Source organism: Cucurbita pepo, unplaced genomic scaffold (assembly GCF_057944985.1).
Source record: "Cucurbita pepo subsp. pepo isolate OVF unplaced genomic scaffold, ASM5794498v1 scafford_3, whole genome shotgun sequence".
NCBI lineage: Eukaryota > Viridiplantae > Streptophyta > Magnoliopsida > Cucurbitales > Cucurbitaceae > Cucurbita > Cucurbita pepo.
The window spans coordinates 268,058-283,469 of NW_028257908.1; the positions used below are offsets into that span (position 1 = coordinate 268,058).

The 15,412-nt window shown below is 45.0% G+C and overlaps 1 pseudogene; it reads right to left on the minus strand.

Annotated features, from left to right (window-relative positions):
• Positions 1-210: 210 nt before the first annotated feature.
• LOC147786266 (uncharacterized) lies at positions 211-13,827 on the minus strand (annotated as a pseudogene).
• Positions 13,828-15,412: the final 1,585 nt, after the last annotated feature.

A 15,412-nucleotide genomic window follows, 5' to 3' on the forward strand; every position in this document is an offset into this window, starting at 1 on the left:
CATTGTTTGAGATTCGAATCACTCCACAAGCAAGATCGATCATGTCTAGCTTGAATGATTCTTGTTGATCAAATATCTCAACGCAAGAACACTTGTTTGAGATTCGAATCACTCCACAAGCAAGATTGATCATGTCGAGTGTAACGACCCTAAATTTCCACATATCTAGAGTCGCCACTAACGTCTCATGCTCATCTCTAATGCAGAATAAAAATCTAAGCATGCTCACCTTTATTAGCGGAAAAATTTAAAACTTCAGAATACATTAAAACATTGGAAAACACTGCCGGACTTACGTGTTTCAAACATCGTGCTGGAGTTCAAAAGACAAAATAAAACGATTACAAATTAATTAATATAAATGAATGAAATGCAAACGCCCTATCCTAACCAAGACTAGGAATTTTAAATATGCAACTATCCTATGCACGCGCCACAGTCTCTGATCACGATGCCACCGTCAACCGTACATGGGAGCCTTGCCTTTACCTGAAAAACAATATGGCACACGGCCTGAGTATTTCGAAGAAATACTCAGTAAGTGACCCCACTATAGGGGCCATGCTAATGCAAACACATGCAATCATGAATAGGGACCTATCTCTAATCATCTTAGGGGTGGCCTCCAGTCTCGGACAAATTGGATGTGTAGTACTTCCCTACACAAGACTCACACATGCGAGTGTGAGTCCCCAGGGCGCTCGCACACCCCTTGGACCCTCTGGTCAAGCTAATCTGTAGCGACGTCCGGAGGTCAGCGGAACCCCATAGTGTCATGCGCCTCATGAACACCCTCATCTGTGTGCTTTCGCACCTGTGCGCATTCGCGCTCATCATAAGGTGCGCGTCCGCACTCATCATCTCTAGGGGAAGTAGCCCTATGCTTATGAACATACAAAATGCATGAGGTCCCTCTAAATCCATTGTAATGTCTCTTCTGACACAACCCTCTAGTCTCATCTCTTTGTTACTCTAGGTAACGCATATCGTGGATATTTATATTAATATCATTTTCATGCTCTTAGGGTTGTGTCCTACGTCGATCTAACGACATGATGCAATATGGCACTCATCATCATCTAGCATGCTCAATATGGAAAACATCATCATATTAAGGTAAAAATCATGCAATCATCATGCTCATCATAATGCCACAACGTGCGTCAAACATATTAAGCGTCACTCAACCAAATATGTATAAACTGGCACATATCATCAAGCATCATACAATTTATTTAGCCTATCCTATAGTAAGGCCACTTACTTGGTTGGCCTCGGCCGAAGTACTCCCTAAATAGCTAAACGTAAGCTCCCGTTCCGTGAGAGCTGCTTTCTACTTCGCTGGGTTTGTTTCCTATCACGCCGTTCACCACTTTCCGTTAGTATTTCACAATTAATTTACCTATAATTTAATAAATGTGAAATACGGCTCTAAAACGGCCTTGGATACCTTAATCGGGGCCAAAAACAGATCCGGGAGGGTCGAAACAGTGGAAACTGGGCTGAAAACAGGTGAGCCGAGCCGAACAGCCGCTGGAGCCGCCGGAGGAGCCGCCGGAGCGTCACTGGAGGGAGCCCGAGCCGTTTGCGCCGAGCCGAGCCGAGGACTTTTGCGCCGTTGTGTGACACGTGGCAGCAGCAGAGAAAGCCACGTTGGGCGGTAGTGTCGGGTCGAAGCGCGGGTCGCAGTCCGGTTCGGGTCGTGGTTCGGGTCGCGGGCTGTGGAAGGCTACTGGGCCAAGGCTAATCGTTGGGCCTCGGCTTACTGGGCTGGGCCACAAGTGTTTGGTTTGCAGGCCGGCTCAATTGGACCGTGGGTCTAGTCTGGGTTGGTTCAACTGAACCGTAACTTCTGGGCCGGTTTGAGGTTTGGGCCGCTGTAGTTGGGCTGGGCCGAAGGCAGAGGCCAAGGGAGGAACGGGCTGGCTCTCCCAGGTTCTGGGTTCGGGTTGACCCGGATCCGTGGATCTCGTCTTCCTTACCCAACTTTGGCCGATTTTCTGGTGAGCTTTCTCTCTCCTTCCCGCGGCGTTTCCGTTGCCGATTTTGGTCCTCTTCCTTCCCTTTTCCTCTTTGTTCGTCGTCCTTCTTTCCTTTTTGGGAGTTTTGCGGCCTAAAAGCTCCTAAAAGCCATAGATCTAAGAATCGATTAAGAAACCTAACTTTTCGACCTCGGTTACCGACGACGACGCTTACGAAATAACACAAAATGCACCCTGAGTTATTGTGCTTTCGTTAGGGATCTCTCTTACGGTAGTAACAGGTCGTTTGGTGTCGGTTTAAGGGTGGTTTGAGGGCTCGTCGGAGAAACTGGACACTCTCCGACGTTTGTCCGAAATCTCTCTCTCTCTCTCTCTCGAAATTTTCTCTCTTTTCTCCCTTTGCAGGTGTTCTGAAGATGCTGGGCTGAGGGTGGGCGTGTTGTGGCCGTCGTTTCGCGTGGGTTCCGCGAAACTCGGCGGTCGCCAGAAAACTCGCGGGTTTTCCGGCGACTGGGTTTTTTGTTTTTTTTTTTTTTTTTCGTTTTCTCGTTTTCATTTATTTATTTTATATATATATATATATACATATATTTTTCCTCTTTCTTTCCCGGGTCGTTACATTATCTACCCCTAAAAAGAACTTTCGTCCTCGAAAGTCTCAAACTCTTGTACCAACTCGGGGTATTTTTCTCTTATCTCGAAAGTCTCAAACTCTTGTACCAACTCGGGGTATTTCTCTCTTATCTCGTCCTCACGCTCCCACGTGGCTTCCTCACTGTGGTGATTCCGCCACAGTACCTTAACGAACGCAATACTCCTGTTGCGTAAGGTTTTTACCTCTCTAGCTAAGATTCTTACTGGTTTTTCCTCGTAGCTCAGATCTTCATTGAGTTGGAGTGGTTTGTAGTCTATTACGTGGATAGGATCCGTAATGTACTTCCTCAGCATCGACACATGAAATACAACATGTACTCCTGAGAGGGCTGGAGGTAAGGCTAACTTATACGCTACCGGACCAACTCGCTCTAGGATCTCAAATGGTCCAATGAATTTAGGACTTAACTTGCCCTTATGTCCGAATCTTAACACACCTTTCATAGGTGCCACCTTGAGGAATACTGGGTCCCCCACCTCAAACTCCAGGCTTTTACGCCTTACATCGGCGTAGCTTTTCTGTCTACTTTGAGTGGTACGCATCCTCGCTCGAATTTTCTGGACAGCCTCATTGGTGAGTCGAACCAACTCGGGTCCTACTAATTCTTTCTCTCCTACCTCGTCCCAACACAGTGGGGACCTACACCGTTTCCCGTACAGGGCCTCAAACGGTGCCATTCCAATAGTTGCTTGGAAACTGTTGTTATACGAGAATTCCATTAGGTGTAGTTTGGAATCCCAACTTTCCTTAAAATCTAGTACGCAAGCGCGTAGCATGTCCTATAGAATTTGGTTTAAATGCTCCGTTTGTCCATCTGTTTGGGGGTGAAAAGCGGTACTAAAGTCGAGGCGGGTACCCAGTGCTTTTTGAAGTCCGCACCAAAACGTTGACGTAAAGCGTGGATCCCGATCCGACACTATAGACACTGGGACTCCATGTAGTCTTACTACTTCTTTCACGTACAGTTGTGCCCAATTGTCAACTGTATATGTAACCTTCCCAGGTAGAAAGTGTGCCGACTTGGTCAACCTATCGATAACTACCCAGATCACTGTATAGCCCTTGGGCGTTTTGGGTAAACCTACTATGAAGTCCATCGCTATGTTTTCCCACTTCCACTCCGGTATGCTTAGGGGCTGCAACAACCCCGCCGTCTTTTGTCTTGGAGCTTTCACTTGTTGACAAACTAAGTACTTGCTCACAAACCCGGCCACATCCCTCTTCATGCTCTTCCACCAAAAGTGTTGTTTTAAATCTTGGTACATCTTAGTACCTCCTGGATGCATCGCAAATGGTGAGTTGTGAGCTTCCATCAGTATTTCCTTCCTTAAATCTTCTATTGCTGGAACACATAAGCGTCCCTGATACAATAGTCCTTCATCTGATGACTTCGAGAATCCATCTACTGGACTTTCGTCTAGCTATCCTAGGACTTTCTGTAGGTTAGGATCCTCTCGTTGGGAGGCAATAATTCTCTGCCTAAGCGTAGGTCGTACCGTGAGTCGGGCCAGCTGTGCTATGACTCCCTCGGTCGCTACAGCTATGTTGGCTCGCTCGAACTCTCTTTGTACCCTTACTTCCCTCGTAATGAGGGCCGACGAGTGGACCGTCTTCCTACTCAAGGCATCTGCAACCACATTTGCTTTCCCAGGGTGGTACTGGATATCTACGTCATAATCCTTCACCAATTCTAACCACCTTCTCTGCCTCATGTTTAACTCTTTCTGGGTGAAGAAGTATTTCAAACTTTTGTGGTCGGTAAAAATTTGAGTTTTCTCGCCATACAGGTAATGTCGCCAGATTTTCGCGCGAACACTACAGCGGCCAACTCTAGGTCATGGGTAGGGTAGTTCTTTTCATATTCTTTAAGTTGACGAGATGCGTATGCGACAACCTTGCCGTGTTGCATTAACACACATCCCAGTCCTTTCATGGAGGCATCACTATAGATCACATATCCTTCTGAGCTCTCGGGTACTATGAGTACCGGGGCGGTTACCAATCTCTCTTTTAGGTTCTGAAAGCTTGCCTCACAAGCATCATCCCATCTAAATGGCACCCCTTTTTTTTGTTAACTTTGTTAAAGGCGAGGATATTTTAGCGAAGTCCTATACGAACCTTCGATAATATCCCGCCAATCCTAGGAAACTCCTTACTTCCGTTACCGTAGTTGGGCGTTCCCATTTTGTGATCGCTTCGACCTTGGTGGGATCTATAGATATTCCGTTCTTTGACACCACGTGTCCTAGGAAAGAGACTTGTCGTAACCAAAATTCGCATTTGGAGAACTTGGCGTACAACTTGTGCTCTCTTAGGGTGGTTAGGACTTTTCGGAGGTGTTCCTCGTGCTCTAGGTCGGTTCTCGAGTATATGAGGATGTCGTCAATGAACACAATCACAAACATGTCTAGGCATTCTTTGAATACCCGGTTCATTAACTCCATAAATACAGCTGGGGCATTGGTGAGTCCAAATGACATCACTACAAACTCGTAGTGACCGTACCTTGTCCTAAACGCTGTTTTTGGTACGTCTTTTTCATTAATCCTAATTTGGTGGTAACCGGACCGAAGATCTATCTTAGAGAATACTGTTGCTTCTTTGAGTTGATCAAACAAGTCTTCTATTCTAGGCAGAGGATATTTGTTTTTTATGGTCCTCTTGTTTAGCTCTCCGTAATCGATGCACAGATGCATCGATCCATCTTTCTTCTTAACAAACAACACTGGCGCACCCCAGGGGGACACGCTAGGTCGAATGAATCCTTTATCTAATAAGTCTTGCAGTTGCGCCTTGAGTTCCTTCAACTTTGCTGGCGCCATGCGATAGGGTGCTTTGGAAATAGGCCCAGTTCCCGGCCCGAGTTCGATGACGAAGTCGACCGCTCGGGAAGGGGGTATTCCAGGTAAGTCATCCAGAAATACATCCGGGAACTCGTTTACTATTGGCACGTTTACTAGGGTCTCTTCCTTTCCTCTCACGTCTACAGCACATGCTAATATAGCCCATCCACCTTGTTGGACTAACCTCTTTGCTTTCATCATCGAGACTACCTTGGGGGTAATCCCGGTATTTGTGCCTTTAAATTTAAAGGTAGGTCCTATCGGTGGTGAAAATTTTACTTCCTTTTTGCGACAGTCTATACTAGCTCGATTTTCAGCTAAACAATCCATGCCTAGTATGACGTCGAAATCTGTCATGTTTACCACCATCAGGTCAATGCTTAAAGTTTGGTTCCCTATGATTACTTGGCCATCCTTTACTCTATCCCTAGATACTAAGTCTACCCCCGCAGGGGCTCTTACAGACATTTCATGCAATAAGGGTTCTAATTCGAACCCTGCATGTACAACAAAAGGCATGGAAATAAAGGAATGCGTGGAACCAGAATCAAATAAGGTAAAAGCGAAATGACCTAAAATGGATAGTGTACCTGTCACCACGGCGTCGGACCTCCCAGTGTCCTTGCTGGTTGACGCGTATGCCCTAGCTTGAGCTCGCGGTGGTGCTGGTTGATCCGTTTGCTCTACTACTCTGGGCGGGTTTGCTTGTGCTGCAGCATTTCCGGCCGTGCAGTTCACGGCGATGTGCCCCTCTTGACCACATCTATAACACGCTCGGCTGCCAGCCATGCACCTCCCACCGTGTAGTCTTCCACAGATAGTGCACCCTTCCTCTCTCCTCCCTCTGGCCCCATCTTGATTCCTGGGGTTCCTGTCAGTATGTCGGGGAGGGCGTCGCTCATCCCATCTAGGAGCGGGTCTGTTATTGGAACGGTGCCTACGTGCTGGTGGTGGACGGTCAGAGCCTCCTGATTCATGAGGACGCTTTTGCCCAATTATAACTGGCTCTTCACGTCGTTTCTCATCCTTTGGTTTCTCAAGGCTTCCTCATAGGTCTTTGGGTTGAACGCCTCCAACATGCGGCGGATTCTTGGTTCCAAACCCAATACAAATTTCTCTGTCATCTTTTCCTCAGTGTCCACCATGGACGGTGCAAATCTCTTGAGTTTATTAAACTCTCTGTTGTACTTCTCCACTGTGAGTCCTCCCTATACCAGGTGGGCGAACTCCTGCTGCCTTTTAAGTCGCTCTGTGTTAGGATCGCACAACAACGCACACGCTCGATCTAGATGATCACAAAGAAAAGGATAGAGAGAATTGCAAGGAGAACTCTGGCTAAAAGGATTTTTTTTTTTTTTATTGATGACTTCAGGTATGTACAACAAGAGAGAGTACAGAGAATAGAAAGTACATTTCAAAGCTTTACTGGACGGGATATATTTATGGTTCAGTCTACTAAATATTGCTTTACCAGATTTAACCATCTACTATATATAGCTATGTACCATATATAGCTTTACCGGATATAGCTTTACCATATATGGCTTTACCAAATATAGCTTTACCGGATATAGCCATTGACCAAGCTATAAATACAGGGAGCAGACTCCATAACTCAACAATTCTCCCACTTGGAGACTGATTCTACACCATACCAATTAGGGCTTTGCATAGCTTTAATTTTCCAACATCAACACATTTTGTCAACATGTCTGCTGGATTCTTTGCACCCTCTATCTTCTCCAAACACATATCGCCTTCTTCCACTAACCTGCGAGTGAAATGGTACCGTCTTCTAATGTATTTTGTCCTTGAATGATAGACTGGGTTTTTCACCAACTGTATGGCACTCTGACTATCTGTATAAAGGATCTTCTTGCACTGCTTCCGGCCTAATTCTTCTAGATAGTCTGTCATCCATATCATCTCCTTTCCAGCTTCAGCTATGGCCACGTACTCAGCTTCAGTAGATGAAAGAGCAACGCATTTCTGAAGCTTGGACATCCAACTCACTGCTGTTCCATCTATAGTGTAGATATACCCAGATGTGCTCTTGCTGGAGTCTACATCTCCACTCAGATCAGCATCCACAAAACCTTGCAGAACTACTTTGCCATTGCCATAACAAAGTGTAGTATTGGATGTACCTCTCAGATATCTCAGAAGCCACTTCACAGCTTCCCAATGTTCCTTCCCTGGATTTGCCATGTACTTGCTAACAACTCCCACTGCATGTGTTATATCAGGTCTAGTGCAGATAGCATACATCAAACTCCCAACTGCAGAAGCGTACGGAACGGATGCCATGTGCTCACGTTCCTCAACTGTCTTAGGAGATTGCCCCTTTGACAATTTAATATGATTTGCCAAGGGGTAGTCCTGGGTTTAGCGTTATTCATCTTGAATTTGGACAACACCTTCTCAATGTACTGCTCTTGGGATAGATTTAATGTGCCAGCAGATCTATCTCGAGAAATCCTCATCCCAAGGATCTGCTTCGCTGCACCTAAATCTTTCATCTCAAATACTGAAGACAAGCTTGCCTTCAGGTGGTTTATCTTCCTCATACTTGATCCAGCAATTAGTATATCATCCACATACAGAAGTAGAAACACATAAGAATCAGTGTATTTCTTGAGGTAGCAACATTGATCCTTTTCACTTCTGTGGAAACCACTCTTGCTCATAAAGGAGTCAAACTTCTTGTACCATTGTCTCGGTGCTTGTTTCCGTCCATACAAGCTCTTATTGAGCTTACACACCATGTGCTCCTTGCCTGGAGCTGCAAATCCTTCGGGTTGTTGCATAGAGATCTCCTCATCTAGATCTCCATGTAAAAATGCCGTTTTTACATCCATTTGCTCAAGGTGCAAATTCTCCGATGCAACAATACTCAGTAGAATTCGGATAGTAATTAATTTCACAACTGGAGAAAAGATCTCAGCATAATCAATGCCTTTTCTTTGTGAATATCCTTTAACTACTAACCGAACCTTAAACCTCCTTCTGCCATCTGGTTCAACCTTGATTTTAAACACCCATTTGTTCAACAGAGCTCTCTTTCCTGTAGGCAACTCAGTCAGCACCCACGTATTATTCCTTTCAAGTGAGCTCATCTCATCATCCATGGCTTGCTCCCACTTAGTTGAATCTTCCACTTGTAGGGCCTCATCAAAGGACTCTGGTTCTCCTTCGTCAGTCAGCAACAGATAATGTAATGAGGTTGAATATCTATCTGGTGCTCTGGTAGTTCTGGATGATCTTCTCAACACCTGCTCAGGTGCAACTTGCTCCACGTCTGGTTCTTCAACAATAAGATCAGGAGTTTCTTGAGCTTCTGTTGTACCATCACTGTGTGAATTTTCTTGCCACTCAAGTTCAACTCCCACTTGTTTCGTAGTCTCAGAGTTTATCTTCTCTCTGTCCTTGTACATGACATTTTCATCAAAGGTCACATCACAGTGTCTTAGGATCTTCATATTTTTCTCATCCCAAAACCTATACCCGAACATGTCAGAACCATAGCCTATGAAGTAGCATTTCACAGCCTTAGCATCAAGCTTATCTCTCTTCTCTGGATCAACATGAACATACGCAGTACAGCCAAAGGTTCTCAAGTGAGAGTACTTGAGTTCTTTTCCTGTCCATACTTCTTCGGGCAATTTGAACTTCAAGGGTACTGACAGCCCTCTATTAATCAAATATGCTGCTGTGTTCACAGCATCAGCCCAGAATGTCTTTGACAATCCAGAATGAATCCTCATGCTTCTTGCTCGCTCATTCAAGGTTCTGTTCATCCTTTCTGCAATACCATTTTGTCTTGCCTTACCGGGAATTGTTCTTATTAATCTAATTCCCTTCAGCTGCACAAAATGTTATAAACTCTGATTTGTTGTACTCTCCTCCATTGTCAGACCTCAGGCATTTGATCTTCAAGCCGGTCTGATTTTCAACTTCAGCTTTCCACTTCTTGAAGGTGGTAAACACATCTGACTTGTGTTTCAGAAAGTAAACCCATACCTTCCTGCTGAAGTCATCGATGAAGGTGACGTAGTACCTTGATCCACCAAGTGATGAAACTGGAGATGGTCCCCAGACGTCTGTATGGACCATTTCCAATGGCACTTTCTTCGGTTCTCTGGCAGCCTTTGTGATACTAACTCGTTTCTGTTTGCCCATAACGCAACTCTCACAAAGACCCATATCAACAGATTTTAAGCCTTCTAAAGCTCCTTTCGCAGTCAGCATCTTCATTCCTTTGACGCTCATATGTCCGAGTCTATTGTGCCATAGACTTGAATTGGAAGCACTCTCAGCAGCAGCAGTCATGTTTATACACTCTGCAGTACTGTATAAGGTTCCGGATTTTGTGCCACGCGCAACAACCATGGCGCCCTTCACAATCTTCCAGGAACTCTTTCCAAACTCTGCTGCATAGCCTGTGCTATCCAACTGACCAATAGAGATCAGGTTCTTCTTGAGACCAGGAATGTATCTGACATCTTATAATGTCCATTGATTTCCTGCTGGAGTTTGTATGGAGACATCTCCCTTTCCTTCAATCTCCAAGGTTTTATTGTCGGCAAGATACACCTTCCCGAAATTTCCTGATTTGAAATTTCGAAACAATGTCTTACTTGAAGACGAATGGAACGATGCACCTGAATCCAAAATCCAGGATTCAGCTGGGCTATCCACACTAAGGATTAAAACGTCCTCAGCATCTTCTGTTGTGTATATAGAATCATCATCATCTTCAGATTTATGATTCTGCTTCTTATTTAGCTTTGTACAATCTGTCCGAAAGTGTCCTTTTCCCCCACAACTCCAACACGTTACGTTGGGTTTGTTTGGAGATTTTTCCCGGTTCTTTGATTTTGAATGCCCATGTTTGTTTGAGCTCTTTGATTTGCTTCTTCCCCTTCGATCAACACTGAGAGCATTGCCTGATGAATCTCCAGTTTCCCGTTTGCGAATACTTTCGCTGAGAACTACATCTCGAATTTCATTAAACTTCAGTTTATCAGATCCTCGGGAACTGCTGATTGCGGCAACAACAGTGTCCCATGACTCGGGTAAGGATGACATCAAAATCAACGCTTTAATTTCATCTTCGAAATTAATTTCCACCGAACCCAGTTGACTTATGATCATATTGAATTCATTTATATGATCCGCAACACGTCCACCTTCAGACATCTGTGGATTGAACAATCTACGCATCAAATACACCTTGTTCATAGTCGACGGTTTTTCGTACATATTTGACAGCGCCTTCATCAGATCTGACATTGTCTTCTCCTTGATGATGTTAAACGCCACGTTTCTGGATAGCGTCAACCGGATCATCCCTAAGGCTTGTCGATCCTTGAGCTTCCACTGTTCCGTGGTCATGGTATTCGGCTTCACCCCCAACAGAGGTTCGTGAAGATCTTTCTGGTACAGATAATCTTCAATCTGCATCTTCCAGAAACCGAAATCGGATCCATCGAACTTCTCAATTCCAATCTTTGAACTTTCCATCTTCACAGATCGTGGTGAATTTTGCCTTGCTCTGATACCAGTTGTTAGGATCGCACAACAACGCACACGCTCGATCTAGATGATCACAAAGAAAAGGATAGAGAGAATTGCAAGGAGAACTCTGGCTAAAAGGATTTTTTTTTTTTTTTTTATTGATGACTTCAGGTATGTACAACAAGAGAGAGTACAGAGAATAGAAAGTACATTTCAAAGCTTTACTGGACGGGATATATTTATGGTTCAGTCTACTAAATATAGCTTTACCAGATTTAACCATCTACTATATATAGCTATGTACCATATATAGCTTTACCGGATATAGCTTTACCATATATGGCTTTACCAAATATAGCTTTACCGGATATAGCCATTGACCAAGCTATAAATACAGGGAGCAGACTCCATAACTCAACACTCTGACTTAGGATAATATTCTTTAAGGAAGGCCTCCTTAAATCGTTCCCAGTTCATTGGTCCCCCTTCTGGGTTAAGGAGGGTTTTGTTATCTCTCCACCATATCTCTGCGTCCTTTTGTAGGACGAAGGTTGCACAGGCGACCTTTTGGTTCTCTGGGCACTCCATAGTCTCAAAGGTGGTTTCCACCGCTACAATCCACATTTGGGCTTCTATGGGGTCTACTAGGGAACCAGTGAATGGTCGAGGGTCGTATCTCTTGAAATCCCTTATCCAGTTTGAACATCTAACAGGTGGTGGAGGGTTTACTGGGGCATTGGCCTGAGCAGTGGCCTGTGCCTGTGCCTGTGCCTGTACCTGTGCCTGTACCTGTGCCAGTGCCAACGCCTGTGCCTGGGCCTGTGCTTGGGCTTGTTCCTGGGCCTATTGTAGACTGGCTTGCTAATTGGTTACCAAGGTTTGAATTAGGGCTTGGATGGAGTCACACATTAACCTAGTATTAACATCTACTCCACCCACTGGGGGTGCAGCTTCAGGTGCGACTTGGAGTGGTAGGGTAGGCTGGGGTGGAGGTTCTACTTGTGGTGGAGGTTGTACTGGTGGTGGAGGCTCAGCTTGTAGTGGAGCAAGAGGAGGTAGCTCAACTGGTGGTAAAACTGGGGGCGGCGTAACTGTTACCGGCCCAGTCTCTGATCTTTCTTGAGGTGGGCCCTCTACTGCCACACCTCGTCCTACTTCTCTACGACGGGGTCGCCCCCTTCCTCGTCTTCCTCTTCCTCTTCCTCTTCCTCTTCCTCGTCCTCCGGGCATGGTTCTATAAACCAATATAAGGTTGCTTAAGTCTAAGGCCTTAATACTATGCATATATATATAACAATACGCACACTATACAATACATCGTAACGCCAAAGAAGTAAACATTACACATGCTAAGCATCATATCATGCTATTAACAAATTACTCAGCATGCAACACATGACGTCATACTCTTAAATAAATACGTGAAATATCACAACCATTTCAGTAATGTCAACATAAAAAAAAAAAAATGCATGCGAGTTTTAAAACGTTTCTCTTTTCTTATCTTATGCAAGGCGTACCTGACGGTGACGGGGCATTGACGTTGGGACCGTGGAGCGTGCCAAGCCTACATCGTAGGCTAGTCTACAGAATCTAAAACCTAGAGCTCTGATACCAACTGTAACGACCCTAAATTTCCACATATCTAGAGTCGCCACTAACGTCTCATGCTCATCTCTAATGCAGAATAAAAATCTAAGCATGCTCACCTTTATTAGCGGAAAAATTTAAAACTTCAGAATACATTAAAACATTGGAAAACACTGCCGGACTTACGTGTTTCAAACATCGTGCTGGAGTTCAAAAGACAAAATAAAACGATTACAAATTAATTAATATAAATGAATGAAATGCAAACGCCCTATCCTAACCAAGACTAGGAATTTTAAATATGCAACTATCCTATGCACGCGCCACAGTCTCTGATCACGATGCCACCGTCAACCGTACATGGGAGCCTTGCCTTTACCTGAAAAACAATATGGCACACGGCCTGAGTATTTCGGAAATACTCAGTAAGTGACCCCACTATAGGGGCCATGCTAATGCAAACACATGCAATCATGAATAGGGACCTATCTCTAATCATCTTAGGGGTGGCCTCCAGTCTCGGACAAATTGGATGTGTAGTACTTCCCTACACACGACTCACACATGCGAGTGTGAGTCCCCAGGGCGCTCGCACACCCCCTGGACCCTCTGGTCAAGCTAATCTGTAGCGACGTCCGGAGGTCAGCGGAACCCCATAGTGTCATGCGCCTCATGAACACCCTCATCTCTGTGCTTTCGCACCTGTGCGCATTCGCGCTCATCATAAGGTGCGCGTCCGCACTCATCATCTCTAAGGGAAGTAGCCCTATGCTTATGAACATACAAAATGCATGAGGTCCCTCTAAATCCATCGTAATGTCTCTTTTGACACAACCCTCTAGTCTCATCTCTTTGTTACTCTAGGTAACGCATATCGTGGATATTTATATTAATATCATTTTCATGCTCTTAGGGTTGTGTCCTACGTCCATCTAACGACGTGATGCAATATGGCACTCATCATCATCTAGCATGCTCAATATGGAAAACATCATCATATTAAGGTAAAAATCATGCAATCATCATGCTCATCATAATGCCACAACGTGCGTCAAACATATTAAGCGTCACTCAACCAAATATGTATAAACTGGCACATATCATCAAGCATCATACAATTTATTTAGCCTATCCTATAGTAAGGCCACTTACTTGGTTGGCCTCGGCCGAAGTACTCCCTAAATAGCTAAACGTAAGCTCCCGTTCCGTGAGAGCTGCTTCCTACTTCGCTGGGTTTGTTTCCTATCACGCCGTTCACCACTTTTCGTTAGTATTTCACAATTAATTTACCTATAATTTAATAAATGTGAAATACGACTCTAAAACGGCCTCGGATACCTTAATCGGGGCCGAAAACAGATCCGGGAGGGTCGAAACAGTGGAAACCGGGCTGAAAATAGGTGAGCCGAGCCGAACAGCCGCTGGAGCCGCCGGAGGAGCCGCCAGAGCGTCAGCGGAGGGAGCCCGAGCCATTTGGTCCGAGCCGAGCCGAGGACTGCCGTGCCGCTGTGTGACACGTGGCAGCAGCAGAGAAAGCCACGTTGGGCGGTAGTGTCGGGTCGAAGCGCGGGTCGCAGTCTGGTTCGGGTCGTGGTTCGGGTCACGGGCTGTGGAAGGCTACTGGGCCAAGGCTAATCGTTGGGCCTTGGCTTACTGGGCTGGGCCGCAAGTGTTTGGTTTGCAGGCTGGCTCAATTGGACCGTGGGTCTACTCTGGGTTGGTTCAACTGAACCATAACTTCTAGGCCGGTTTGAGGTTTGGGCCGCTGTAGTTGGGCTGGGCCGAAGGCAGAGGCCAAGGGAGGAACGGGCTGGCTCTCCCGGGTTCTGGGTTCGGGTTGACCCGGATCCGTGGATCTCATCTTCCTTACCCGACTTTGGCCGATTTTCCGGCGAGCTTTCTCTCTCCTTCCCGCGGCGTTTCTGTTGCCGATTTCGGTCCTCTTCCTTCCCTTTTCCTCTTTGTTTGTCGTCCTTCTTTCCTTTTTGGGAGTTTTGCGGCCTAAAAACTCCTAAAAGCCATAGATCTAAGAATCGATTAAGAAACCTAACTTTCCGACCTCGGTTACCGACGACGATGCTTACGAAATAACACAAAATGCACCCTGAATTATTGTGCTTTCGTTAGGGATCTCTTTTACGGTAGTAACAGGTCGTTTGGTGTCGGTTTAAGGGTGGTTTGAGGGCTCGTCGGAGAAACTGGACACTCGCCGACGTTTGTCCGAAATCTCTCTCTCTCTCTCTCGAAATTCTCTCTTTTCTCCCTTTGCAGGTGTTCTGAAGATGCTGGGCTGAGGGTGGGCGTGCTGTGCCCGTCGTTTCGCGTGGGTTCCGCGAAACTCGGCGGTCGCGGGAAAACTCGCGGGTTTTCCGGCGACTGTTTTTTTTTTTTTTTTTTTTTTTCGTTTTCTCGTTTTCATTTATTTATTATATATATATATATATATATATATATATATTTTTTTTTTTCTTTCTTTCCCGGGTCGTTACATCGAGCTTGAATAATTGTACATGCAATCTAAACTACATATAATTGCAAAGAAACTTAGCCATTGGCTAAAGAAAAGCATAAATGCTTCTTTCTATATTTTCAAGTCTGCTTACAAATACAACATACATGGCTTATATAGCCTCAAAATGAAACTATTAAAGGCATTCCAAGAGTTGTAACATTCATACTTAATGGCCATAATCAACCATTATGTAATTGTAACCTAAATTTAATAAAAAGTCTTAAAATACAATAATTCTAAATTGTAACCCACCAAAATTTATAACAATCAAACTTCATTCTTCTTCAATGTGGCATGAATTGAAACAACTTTT